Source organism: Bacillus rossius, unplaced genomic scaffold, assembly GCF_032445375.1.
Source record: "Bacillus rossius redtenbacheri isolate Brsri unplaced genomic scaffold, Brsri_v3 Brsri_v3_scf647, whole genome shotgun sequence".
Classification (NCBI taxonomy): Eukaryota; Metazoa; Arthropoda; class Insecta; order Phasmatodea; family Bacillidae; genus Bacillus; species Bacillus rossius.
The window spans coordinates 10001-24090 of record NW_026962862.1 but is presented as its reverse complement, the minus strand read 5'-3'; positions in this window follow the sequence as shown (position 1 = coordinate 24090).

Genomic DNA, 14090 nt, shown 5'->3' with positions numbered 1-14090 from the left:
TTGCATGTTAAATTAACATGTGTATTAACACAGGCTTGGAGAAGCAAGCCTGCGGGACTCTGCAATACATTGAGCGGGGAGCCAGAAAATTCTGGCGGCGACCGAGGCCTCCGCGGCCGGGAGAACTCTCGGCGCTCGGGCTCCGCGTCTACACATGGGGAGCGGGCAGCCAGAAAATTCTGGCGGCGACCGAGGCCTCCGCGGCCGAGGAAATGGTCCTTGGTGATTTTACATGTTAAATTAACATGTGTATTAACACAGGCTGGGAGAAGCAAGCCTGCGGGTCGCTGCAATATATTGAGCGGGGAGCCAGAAATTTCTGGCGGCGACCGAGGCCTCCGCGGCCGGGGAAATAATCCTCGGTAATTTTACATGTTAAATTAACATGTGTATTAACACAGGCTTGGAGAAGCAAGCCTGCGGGACTCTGCAATACATTGAGCGGGGAGCCAGAAATTTCTGGCGGCGACCGAGGCCTCTGCGGCCGGGATAATAATCCTTGGTAATTTTACATGTTAAATTAACAGGTGTATTAACACAGGCTGGGAGAACTAGGCATTCTGGACTTTGAAAAATTTCGAGCAGGGGCCGGAGAAATTCTCCCGGCGACCGAGGCCTCCGCGGCCGGGAGAACTCTCGGCGCTCGGGCAGCGCGTCTACCCATGGGGAGCGGGCAGCCAGAAAATTCTGGCGGCGACCGAGGCCTCCGCGGCCGAGGAAAAGGTCATTGGTAATATTACATGTTAAATTAACATGTGTATTAACACATGCTGGGAGAAGCAGGCATTCTGGACTTTGAAAAATTTCGAGCAGGGGCCGGAGAAATTCTCCCGGCGACCGAGGCCTCCGCGGCCGGGAGAACTCTCGGCGCTCGGGCTCCGCGTCTACCAATGGGGAGCGGGCAGCCAGAAAATTCTGGCGGCGACCGAGGCCTCCGCGGCCGAGGAAATGGTCCTTGTTGATTTTACATGTTAAATTAACATGTGTATTAACACAGGCTGGGAGAAGCAAGCCTGCGGGACTCTGCAATACATTGAGCGGGGAGCCAGAAAATTCTGGCGGCGACCGAGGCCTCCGCGGCCGAGGAAATGGTCCTCAATGATTTTACATGTTAAATTATCATGTGTATTAACACAGGCTGGGAGAAGCAAGCCTGCGGGACTCTGCAATACATTGAGCGGGGAGCCAGAAAATTCTGGCGGCGACCGAGGCCTCCGCGGCCGGGGAAATAATCCTCGGTAATTTTACATGTTAAATTAACATGTGTATTAACACAGGCTGGGAGAAGCAGGCATTCTGGACTTTGAAAAATTTCGAGCAGGGGCCGGAGAAATTCTCCCGGCGACCGAGGCCTCCGCGGCCGGGAGAACTTCGGCGCTCGGGCTCCGCGTGTACCCGCCGCAAGGCCCATTTTGGGTTATATAGGGGGTAGTGGTGTCTCTGGAGGGAAAAAATACACGGTAAATATTGCAGCCAGAGCCTATGGCAATCTGTTGGCGACCGAGGCCTCCACACGCCGGCAAATTTTCGGCTCTCGGACTGTGTGTATTCCACTGGAGACAGGCCTGCGGGACTCTGTAATATATTGAGCCGGGAGCCAGAAAATTCTGGCGGCGACCGAGGCCTCCGCGGCCGGGGAAATAATCCTCGGTAATTTTACATGTTAAATTAACATGTGTATTAACACAGGCTGGGAGAAGCAAGCCTGCGGGTCGCTGCAATATATTGAGCGGGGAGCCAGAAAATTCTGGCGGCGACCGAGGCCTCCGCGGCCGGGGAAATAATCCTCGGTAATTTTACATGTTAAATTAACATGTGTATTAACACAGGCTTGGAGAAGCAAGCCTGCGGGACTCTGCAATACATTGAGCGGGGAGCCAGAAAATTCTGGCGGCGACCGCGGCCTCTGCGGCCAGGGAAATAATCCTCGGTAATTTTACATGTTAAATAACCATGTGTATTAACACAGGCTGGGAGAAGCAAGCATGCGGGACTCTGCAATATATTGAGCAGGGAGCCAGAAAATTCTGGCTGCGACCGAGGCCTCTGCGGCCGAGGAAATGGTCATTGGTAATTTTACATGTTAAATTAACATGTGTTTTAACACAGGCTGGGAGATGCAGGCATTCTGGACTTAGAAAAATTTCGAGCAGGGGCCCGAGAAATTCTCCCGGCGACCGAGGCCTCTGCGGCCGGGAGAACTCTCGAAAACCACCTCGTTCGTGGTTGTTTGCCGTGCGGGGCGAATCGGGAAATCTAGCAAATAGCTGAAGACATTCTCCCGGCGATGGAGGCCTCGGCGGCCGGGAAAAACGCCCGCGCTCGGGCGTTGCGCGCCCCCTTGGCAAGGCCCATTTTGGGTTATATAGGGGGTAGTGGTGTCCCGAGGGGAAAAAATTAACATGTTAAATACTGCTCCCAGGCAATTGTAAAATGTCTCGGCGACGGAAGGCACCACTACCCGGCATATTTACGCCCCTCGGACTCCGTGCGCCAGCCTGTAATAGCGAATCGGGACTTAGAAAAAAAATTCGAGCAGGGAGCCAGAACATTTTCCCGGCGATCGAGGCCTCCGCGGCCGAGGAATTTGTCATTGGTGATTTTGCATGTTAAATTAACATGTGTATTAACACAGGCTTGGAGAAGCAAGCCTGCGGGACTCTGCAATACATTGAGCGGGCAGCCAGAAAATTCTGGCGGCGACCGTGGCCTCCGCGGCCGGGGAAATAATCCTCTGTAATTTTACATGTTAAATTAACATGTGTATTAACACAGGCTTGGAGAAGCAAGCCTGCGGGACTCTGCAATACATTGAGCGGGGAGCCAGAAATTTCTGGCGGCGACCGAGGCCTCTGCGGCCGGGATAATAATCCTTGGTAATTTTACATGTTAAATTAACATGTGTATTAACACAGGCTGGGAGAACTAGGCATTCTGGACTTTGAAAAATTTCGAGCAGGGGCCGGAGAAATTCTCCCGGCGACCGAGGCCTCCGCGGCCGGGAGAACTCTCGGCGCTCGGGCTCCGCGTCTACCCATGGGGAGCGGGCAGCCAGAAAATTCTGGCGGCGACCGAGGCCTCCGCGGCCGAGGAAAAGGTCATTGGTAATATTACATGTTAAATTAACATGTGTATTAACACATGCTGGGAGAAGCAGGCATTCTGGACTTTGAAAAATTTCGAGCAGGGGCCGGAGAAATTCTCCCGGCGACCGAGGCCTCCGCGGCCGGGAGAACTCTCGGCGCTCGGGCTCCGCGTCTACCCTTGGGGAGCGGGCAGCCAGAAAATTCTGGCGGCGACCGAGGCCTCCGCGGCCGAGGAAATGGTCCTTGGTGATTTTACATGTTAAATTAACATGTGTATTAACACAGGCTGGGAGAAGCAGGCATTCTGGACTTTGGAAAATTTCGAGCAGGGGCCGGAGAAAATCTCCCGGCGACCGAGGCCTCTGCGGCCGGGAGAACTCTCGGCGCTCGGGCTCCGGGTGTACCCGCGGCAAGGCCCATTTTGTGTTATATAGGGGGTAGTGGTGTCCCGAGGGGGAAAAAATTAACATGTTAAATACTGCTTCCAGGCAATAGGAAAATGTCTCGGCGACGGAACACACCACTACCCGGCGAATTCCCGCCCCTCGGACTCCGTGCGCCAGCTAGTAAGAGCGAATCGGGACTTGGAAAAAATTTTATCGGGGAGCCAGAAAATTCTCCCGGCGATCAAGGCAATCACCGCCGGGAGAATTTTTTCTAGCTAACCGATTGAAATTTTCAAAGTACCAATTGCCTCGAAAACAACCACGAACGTAAAACAACCACGAACGGAAAACAACCACGAACGACAACAACCACGAACGACAACAACCACGAACGACAACAACCACGAACGGAAAACAACCCCGAACGACAACAACCACGAACGCACAACAACCACGAATGAAAACAACCACGAACAGTAAACAACCACGAACGAAAACAACCACGAACGAAAACCACCTCGTTCGTGGTTGTTCGCCTTGTGGGGCGAATCGGGACATCATGCAAATAGCTGGAGACATTCTCCCGGCGATCGAGGCCTCGGCGCCCGGGAAAAATGCCCGCGCTCGGGCGTTGTGGGCACCCATTGCATGGCCCATTTTGGGTTATATAGGGGGTAGTGGTGTCCCGAGGGGGAAAAAATTAACATGTTAAATACTGCTCCCAGGCAATTGTAAAATGTCTCGGCGACGGAAGGCACCACTACCCGGCATATTTCCGCCCCTCGGACTCCGTGCGCCAGCCTGTAATAGCGAATCGGGACTTAGAAAAAATTCGAGCAGAGAGCCAGAAAATTCTCCCGGCGATGGAGGCCTCCGCGGCCGAGGAAATTGTCATTGGTGATTTTGCATGTTAAATTAACATGTGTATTAACACAGGCTTGGAGAAGCAAGCCTGCGGGACTCTGCAATACATTGAGCGGGGAGCCAGAAAATTCTGGCGGCGACCGAGGCCTCCGCGGCCGGGAGAACTCTCGGCGCTCGGGCTCCGCGTCTACACATGGGGAGCGGGCAGCCAGAAAATTCTGGCGGCGACCGAGGCCTCCGCGGCCGAGGAAATGGTCCTTGGTGATTTTACATGTTAAATTAACATGTGTATTAACACAGGCTGGGAGAAGCAAGCCTGCGGGTCGCTGCAATATATTGAGCGGGGAGCCAGAAATTTCTGGCGGCGATCGAGGCCTCCGCGGCCGGGGAAATAATCCTCGGTAATTTTACATGTTAAATTAACATGTGTATTAACACAGGCTTGGAGAAGCAAGCCTGCGGGTCTCTGCAATACATTGAGCGGGGAGCCAGAAATTTCTGGCGGCGACCGAGGCCTCTGCGGCCGGGATAATAATCCTTGGTAATTTTACATGTTAAATTAACATGTGTATTAACACAGGCTGGGAGAACTAGGCATTCTGGACTTTGAAAAATTTCGAGCAGGGGCCAGAGAAATTCTCCCGGCGACAGAGGCCTCCGCGGCCGGGAGAAATCTCGGCGCTCGGGCAGCGCGTCTACCCATGGGGAGCGGGCAGCCAGAAAATTCTGGCGGCGACCGAGGCCTCCGCGGACGAGGAAAAGGTCATTGGTAATATTACATGTTAAATTAACATGTGTATTAACACATGCTGGGAGAAGCAGGCATTCTGGACTTTGAAAAATTTCGAGCAGGGGCCGGAGAAATTCTCCCGGCGACCGAGGCCTCCGCGGCCGGGAGAACTCTCGGCGCTCGGGCTCCGCGTCTACCAATGGGGAGCGGGCAGCCAGAAAATTCTGGCGGCGACCGAGGCCTCCGCGGCCGAGGAAATGGTCCTTGTTGATTTTACATGTTAAATTAACATGTGTATTAACACAGGCTGGGAGAAGCAAGCCTGCGGGACTCTGCAATACATTGAGCGGGGAGCCAGAAAATTCTGGCGGCGACCGAGGCCTCCGCGGCCGAGGAAATGGTCCTCAATGATTTTACATGTTAAATTAACATGTGTATTAACACAGGCTGGGAGAAGCAAGCCTGCGGGACTCTGCAATACATTGAGCGGGGAGCCAGAAAATTCTGGCGGCGACCGAGGCCTCCGCGGCCGGGGAAATAATCCTCGGTAATTTTACATGTTAAATTAACATGTGTATTAACACAGGCTGGGAGAAGCAGGCATTCTGGACTTTGAAAAATTTCGAGCAGGGGCCGGAGAAATTCTCCCGGCGACCGAGGCCTCCGCGGCCGGGAGAACTTCGGCGCTCGGGCTCCGCGTGTACACGCCGCAAGGCCCATTTTGGGTTATATAGGGGGTAGTGGTGTCTCTGGAGGGAAAAAATACACGGTAAATATTGCAGCCAGAGCCTATGGCAATCTGTTGGCGACCGAGGCCTCCACACCCCGGCAAATTTTCGGCTCTCGGACTGTGTGTATTCCACTGGAGACAGGCCTGCGGGACTCTGTAATATATTGAGCCGGGAGCCAGAAAATTCTGGCGGCGACCGAAGCCTCCGCGGCCGGGGAAATAATCCTCGGTAATTTTACATGTTAAATTAACATGTGTATTAACACAGGCTGGGAGAAGCAAGCCTGCGGGTCGCTGCAATATATTGAGCGGGGAGCCAGAAAATTCTGGCGGCGACCGAGGCCTCCGCGGCCGGGGAAATAATCCTCGGTAATTTTACATGTTAAATTAACATGTGTATTAACACAGGCTTGGAGAAGCAAGCCTGCGGGACTCTGCAATACATTGAGCGGGGAGCCAGAAAATTCTGGCGGCGACCGCGGCCTCTGCGGCCAGGGAAATAATCCTCGGTAATTTTACATGTTAAATAACCATGTGTATTAACACAGGCTGGGAGAAGCAAGCATGCGGGACTCTGCAATATATTGAGCAGGGAGCCAGAAAATTCTGGCTGCGACCGAGGCCTCTGCGGCCGAGGAAATGGTCATTGGTAATTTTACATGTTAAATTAACATGTGTTTTAACACAGGCTGGGAGATGCAGGCATTCTGGACTTAGAAAAATTTCGAGCAGGGGCCCGAGAAATTCTCCCGGCGACCGAGGCCTCCGCGGCCGGGAGAACTCTCGAAAACCACCTCGTTCGTGGTTGTTTGCCGTGCGGGGCGAATCGGGAAATCTAGCAAATAGCTGAAGACATTCTCCCGGCGATGGAGGCCTCGGCGGCCGGGAAAAACGCCCGCGCTCGGGCGTTGCGCGCCCCCTTGGCAAGGCCCATTTTGGGTTATATAGGGGGTAGTGGTGTCCCGAGGGGAAAAAATTAACATGTTAAATACTGCTCCCAGGCAATTGTAAAATGTCTCGGCGACGGAAGGCACCACTACCCGGCATATTTACGCCCCTCGGACTCCGTGCGCCAGCCTGTAATAGCGAATCGGGACTTAGAAAAAAAATTCGAGCAGGGAGCCAGAACATTTTCCCGGCGATCGAGGCCTCCGCGGCCGAGGAATTTGTCATTGGTGATTTTGCATGTTAAATTAACATGTGTATTAACACAGGCTTGGAGAAGCAAGCCTGCGGGACTCTGCAATACATTGAGCGGGCAGCCAGAAAATTCTGGCGGCGACCGAGGCCTCCGCGGCCGGGGAAATAATCCTCTGTAATTTTACATGTTAAATTAACATGTGTATTAACACAGGCTTGGAGAAGCAAGCCTGCGGGACGCTGCAATACATTGAGCGGGGAGCCAGAAATTTCTGGCGGCGACCGAGGCCTCTGCGGCCGGGATAATAATCCTTGGTAATTTTACATGTTAAATTAACATGTGTATTAACACAGGCTGGGAGAACTAGGCATTCTAGACTTTGAAAAATTTCGAGCAGGGGCCGGAGAGAATTCTCCCGGCGACCGAGGCCTCCGCGGCCGGGAGAACTCTCGGCGCTCGGGCTCCGCGTCTACCCATGGGGAGCGGGAAGCCAGAAAATTCTGGCGGCGACCGAGGCCTCCGCGGCCGAGGAAATGGTCCTTGGTGATTTTACATGTTAAATTAACATGTGTATTAACACAGGCTGGGAAAAGCAAGCCTGCGGGACTCTGCAATATATTGAGCGGGGAGCCAGAAAATTCTGGCGGCGACCGAGGCCTCCACGGCCGGGGAAATAATCCTCGGTAATTTAACATGTTAAATTAACATGTGTATTAACACAGGCTTGGAGAAGCATGCCTGCGGGACTCTGCAATACATTGAGCGGGGAGCCAGAAAATTCTGGCGGCGACCGAGGCCTCTGCGGCCGAGGAAATGGTCATTGGTAATTTTACATGTTAAATTAACATGTGTATTAACACAGGCTGGGAAAAGCAAGCCTGCGGGACTCTGCAATATATTGAGCGGGGAGCCAGAAAATTCTGGCGGCGACCGAGGCCTCCACGGCCGGGGAAATAATCCTCGGTAATTTAACATGTTAAATTAACATGTGTATTAACACAGGCTGGGAGAAGCAGGCATTCTGGACTTTGAAAAATTTCGAGCAGGGGCCGGAGAAATTCTCCCGGCGACCGAGGCCTCCGCGGCCGGGAGAACACTCGGCGCTCGGGCTCCGCGTGTACCCGCGGCAAGGCCCATGTTGGGTTATATAGGGGGTAGTGGTGTCCCGAGGGGGAAAAAATTAACATGTTAAATACAGCTTCCAGGCAATAGAAAAATGTCTCGGCGACGGAAGGCACCACTACCCGGCGAATTCCCGCCCCTCTGACTCCGTGCGCCAGCCTGTAATAGCGAATCGGGACTTAGAAAAAATTCGAGCAGGGAGCCAGACAATTCTGTCGGCGACCGAGGCCTCCGTGGCCGGGGAAATAATCCTCGGTAATTTTACATGTTAAATTAACATGTGTATTAACACAGGCTTGGAGAACCAAGCCTGCGGGACTCTGCAATACATTGAGCGGGGAGCCAGAAAATTCTGGCGGCGACCGAGGCCTCCGCGGCCGGGGAAATAATCCTCGGTAATTTTACATGTTAAATTAACATGTGTATTAACACAGGCTTGGAGAACCAAGCCTGCGGGACTCTGCAATACATTGAGAGGTGAGCCAGAAAATTCTGGCGGCGACCGAGGCCTCCGCGGCCGAGGAAATGGTCCTCGGTGATTTTACATGTTAAATTAACATGTGTATTAACACAGGCTGGGAGAAGCAAGCCTGCGGGACTCTGCAATATATTGAGCGGGGAGCCAGAAAATTCTGGCGGCGACCGAGGCCTCCACGGCCGGGGAAATAATCCTCGATAATTTAACATGTTAAATTAACATGTGTATTAACACAGGCTGGGAGAAGCAGGCATTCTGGACTTTGAAAAATTTCGAGCAGGGGCCGGAGAAATTCTCCCGGCGACCGAGGCCTCCGCGGCCGGGAGAACTTCGGCGCTCGGGCTCTGCGTGTACCCACCGCAAGGCCTATTTTGGGTTTTATAGGGGGTAGTGGTGTCTCTGGAGGGAAAAAATACACGGTAAATATTGCAGCCAGAGCCTATGGCAATCTGTTGGCGACCGAGGCCTCCACACCCCGGCAAATTTTCGGCTCTCGGACTGTGTGTATTCCACTGGAGACAGGCCTGCGGGACTCTGTAATATATTGAGCCGGGAGCCAGAAAATTCTGGCGGCGACCGAGGCCTCCGCGGCCGAGGAAAAGGTCATTGGTAAAATTACATGTTAAATTAACATGTGTATTAACACAGGCTGGGAGAAGCAGGCATTCTGGACTTAGAAAAATTTCGAGCAGGGGCCCGAGAAATTCTCCCGGCTACGAGGCCTCCGCGGCCGGGAGAACTCTCGGCGCTCGGGCTCCGCGTCTACACATGGGGAGCGGGCAGCCAGAAAATTCTGGCGGCGACCGAGGCCTCCGCGGCCGAGGAAATGGTCCTTGGTGATTTTACATGTTAAATTAACATGTGTATTAACACAGGCTGGGAGAAGCAAGCCTGCGGGTCGCTGCAATATATTGAGCGGGGAGCCAGAAATTTCTGGCGGCGACCGAGGCCTCCGCGGCCGGGGAAATAATCCTCGGTAATTTTACATGTTAAATTAACATGTGTATTAACACAGGCTTGGAGAAGCAAGCATGCGGGACTCTGCAATATATTGAGCAGGGAGCCAGAAAATTCTGGCTGCGACCGAGGCCTCTGCGGCCGAGGAAATGGTCATTGGTAATTTTACATGTTAAATTAACATGTGTTTTAACACAGGCTGGGAGATGCAGGCATTCTGGACTTAGAAAAATTTCGAGCAGGGGCCAGGGAAATTCTCCCTGCGACCGAGGCCTCCGCGGCCGGGAGAACTCTCGAAAACCACCTCGTTCGTGGTTGTTTGTCGTGCGGGGCGAATCGGGAAATCTAGCAAATAGCTGAAGACATTCTCCCGGCGATGGAGGTCTCGGCGGCCGGGAAAAACGCCCGCGCTCGGGCGTTGCGCGCCCCCTTGGCAAGGCCCATTTTGCGTTATATAGGGGGTAGTGGTGTCACGAGGGGAAAAAATTAACATGTTAAATACTGCTCCCAGGCAATTGTAAAATGTCTCGGCGACGGAAGGCACCACTACCCGGCATATTTACGCCCCTCGGACTCCGTGCGCCAGCCTGTAATAGCGAATCGGGACTTAGAAAAAAAATTCGAGCAGGGAGCCAGAACATTTTCCCGGCGATCGAGGCCTCCGCGGCCGAGGAATTTGTCATTGGTGATTTTGCATGTTAAATTAACATGTGTATTAACACAGGCTTGGAGAAGCAAGCCTGCGGGACTCTGCAATACATTGAGCGGGCAGCCAGAAAATTCTGGCGGCGACCGAGGCCTCCGCGGCCGGGGAAATAATCCTCTGTAATTTTACATGTTAAATTAACATGTGTATTAACACAGGCTTGGAGAAGCAAGCCTGCGGGACTCTGCAATACATTGAGCGGGGAGCCAGAAATTTCTGGCGGCGACCGAGGCCTCTGCGGCCGGGATAATAATCCTTGGTAATTTTACATGTTAAATTAACATGTGTATTAACACAGGCTGGGAGAACTAGGCATTCTGGACTTTGAAAAATTTCGAGCAGGGGCCGGAGAAATTCTCCCGGCGACCGAGGCCTCCGCGGCCGGGAGAACTCTCGGCGCTCGGGCTCCGCGTCTACCCATGGGGAGCGGGCAGCCAGAAAATTCTGGCGGCGACCGAGGCCTCCGCGGCCGAGGAAAAGGTCATTGGTAATATTACATGTTAAATTAACATGTGTATTAACACATGCTGGGAGAAGCAGGCATTCTGGACTTTGAAAAATTTCGAGCAGGGGCCGGAGAAATTCTCCCGGCGACCGAGGCCTCCGCGGCCGGGAGAACTCTCGGCGCTTGGGCAGCGCGTCTACCCATGGGGAGCGGGCAGCCAGAAAATTCTGGCGGTGACCGAGGCCTCCGCGGCCGAGGAAATGGTCCTTGGTGATTTTACATGTTAAATTAACATGTGTATTAACACAGGCTGGGAGAAGCAGGCATTCTGGACTTAGAAAAATTTCGAGCAGGGGCCGTTGAAATTCTCCCGGCGACCGAGGCCTCCGCGGCCGGGAGAACTCTCGGCGCTCGGGCTCCGCGTGTACACGCGTCAAGGCCCATTTTGGGTTATATAGGGTGTAGTGGTGTCTCTGGAGGGAAAAAATACACGGTAAATATTGCAGCCAGAGCCTATGGCAATCTGTTGGCGACCGAGGCCTCCACACCCCGGCAAATTTTCGGCTCTCGGACTGTGTGTATTCCACTGGAGACAGGCCTGCGGGACTGTGCAGTATATTGAGCGGGGAGCCAGGAAAATCTCCCGGCGACCGAGGCCTCCGCGGCCGAGGAAATGGTAATTGGTGGTTTTGCATGTAAAATTAACATGTGTATTAACACAAGCTGGGATGAGAGGAATTTGGCGGCGACCGAGGCCTCCTCACCCCGGCAAAATATCAGCTACCGGGCTCTGCATATTCCTACAGAAGCAGGCCTGCAGGACTCTGCAATATATTGAGCGGGAACCAGAAAATTCTGGCGGCGACCGAGGCCTCCGCGGCCGAGGAAAATTGTCATTGGTGGTTTGCATGTAAAATTAACATGTGTATTAACACAAGCTGTGACCAGAGGAATTTGGCGGCGACCGGGGCCTCCACACCCCGGCAAAATATCAGCTACCGGGCTCTGCTTATTCACATTCAAGCAGGCATTAGGGACTCTGAAAAGTTTCGGGCGGGGAGCCAGAAAATTCTCCCGGCCACAGAGCCCTCCCTCCCGAGAGTCTGTGTAAATGCCTGTTATACAGGCCCCATGAATTCCAGCCTTATAGGTTATTTTAAGTCTCCGTTCGTGGTTGTTCGTAAACAACTGCGATTCGGGATTTTGACCTATTTCCTATGATCATGTTCCCGGAAGTTAGCCAGCCTCTTTCAGTCAAAATCTCATATTTTGGGTACCTTTGTGAACCCATCGATAGGCCCATTTTGGGTATATTAGGGGGACATGCAATCGGGAAAAATTGGAATTATTTGCAATATGGAAAGAATATGTACATAAATGAAAAGGGAGTCCCCCCGAGTTTTCTCGCCCTATATATATTGCAAAAATATCCAATTAATTATTGTGGAACCTGTAGCACCTTTCTATGAAGCAGAATTAACATTACAGAACGGTTTGAATGCTACCACCTCAGTTTCTCTACAATGCATTGGATTTCAAAGAGGTGAATTACTGTGGATGGTACTGTTGTATGGCTAACAAATCGTCTGGGAAACAATGCAGAATTAAATTAAGAAGGTTGTATGTTTTCTGTTACATGGTGGAGGTGCCCTCTAGTACACAGTAAAATGTTTTGTGGACTGCAGCTCCTTGAGGAATTAATTCAGTATGGGTCTTGTAGTGGTCTGAAAGTGGATGATGAAAAAGAATGTATAATGGTATTCAGAGCACCTCGCGGTGAAGCGGACATGCTACCTCAAAATGCTTGATTGATTCATGCCCAGTTCCCCCAAGAAGCGGTACATTGAAAAAATTGATTTACTTTGTGGATGATACTAGCAAATACTATCCGCTGGGGGAAGTAAGCAGAAATTTGGTGGTCGTATGTTTGTTACATGGTAGAGGTGCTTTCTAGTACACAATGAAATGCTTGGTGTACCGCTGCTCCTTGAAGAATTAATTCCATATGGGTCTAGCCGTGGTCTTAACTGTGAACACGAAGAACTATCTAAAGTGGCCTATCTGTCTGAACTGCAATACACAAGCTGCGAGCCAATGCTATACCTTTCTCAGGTAACGAGCTCTTGTGCGGCGATTCGATTGGATGCGAAATGGTGGGGAACGCGTGTCCGGTCGTCTTAACCAAGTAATGGTTCCCCTCTGTTAACAATGAAATGTTTGATGGATCGCAGCTCCCTGAGAGACAAGTTTCAAAGGGGTTAGTCGCGGTCTTCAATCCTGGCCAAGGTGCAGTCACCATCTATAAGAGATACCTGCTTTACTGAAGGGTAGCAAGAGTTCCCTTGCCCGCATGTTGCTCCGTGGGGGTATATCAGTATAAAGGTAGAAGAAGCCATGATCGGAGCTTCGGTGGATGAGATTGGCGGAGAAGACATGTTCTTGTCTATCTGGTAGATCAGGGGGGTGGCAGCTGATCCGGAGAAAGCAAGCGGACTCCCGATGTTCCGTCGACTCCCAATGTACACTTGAAACATGCACATTTGGGTGGCGAGGGGGCGTTGTGGCCATCCGAAAACATGTCTTCATCTCTCTTATTGGTGGACCGCTGCTCCTTGAAGAATTAATTCCATATGGGTCTAGTCTTGGTGATAACTGTGAACACTAAGAACTATCTAAAGTGGCCTATCTGTCTGAACTGCAATACACTAGCTGCGAGCCAATGCTATACCTTTCTTAGGTAACGAGCTCTTGTGCGGCAATTCGATTGGATGCGAAATGGTGGGGAACGCGTGTCCTATCGTCTTAACCAAGTAATGGTTCCCCTCTGTTAACAATGAAATGTTTGATGGATCGCAGCTCCCTGAGAGACAAGTTTCAAAGGGGTTAGTCGCGGTCTTCAATCCTGGCCAAGGTGCAGTCACCATCTATAAGAGATACCTGCTTTACTGAAGGGTAGCAAGAGTTCCCTTGCCCGCATGTTGCTCCGTGGGGGTATATCAGTATAAAGGTAGAAGAAGCCATGATCGGAGCTTCGGTGGATGAGATTGGTGGAGAAGACATGTTCTTGTCTATCTGGTAGATCAGGGGGGTGGCAGCTGATCCGGAGAAAGCAAGCGGACTCCCGATGTTCCGTCGACTCCCAATGTACACTTAAAACATGCACATTTGGGTGGCGAGGGGGCGTTGTGGCCATCCGAAAACATGTCTTCATCTCTCTTATTGGTGGACCGCTGCTCCTTGAAGAATTAAATCCATATGGGTCTAGTCTTGGTGATAACTGTGAACACTAAGAACTATCTAAAGTGGCCTATCTGTCTGAACTGCAATACACTAGCTGCGAGCCAATGCTATACCTTTCTCAGGTAACGAGCTCTTGTGCGGCAATTCGATTGGATGCGAAATGGTGGGGAACGCGTGTCCTATCGTCTTAACCAAGTAATGGTTC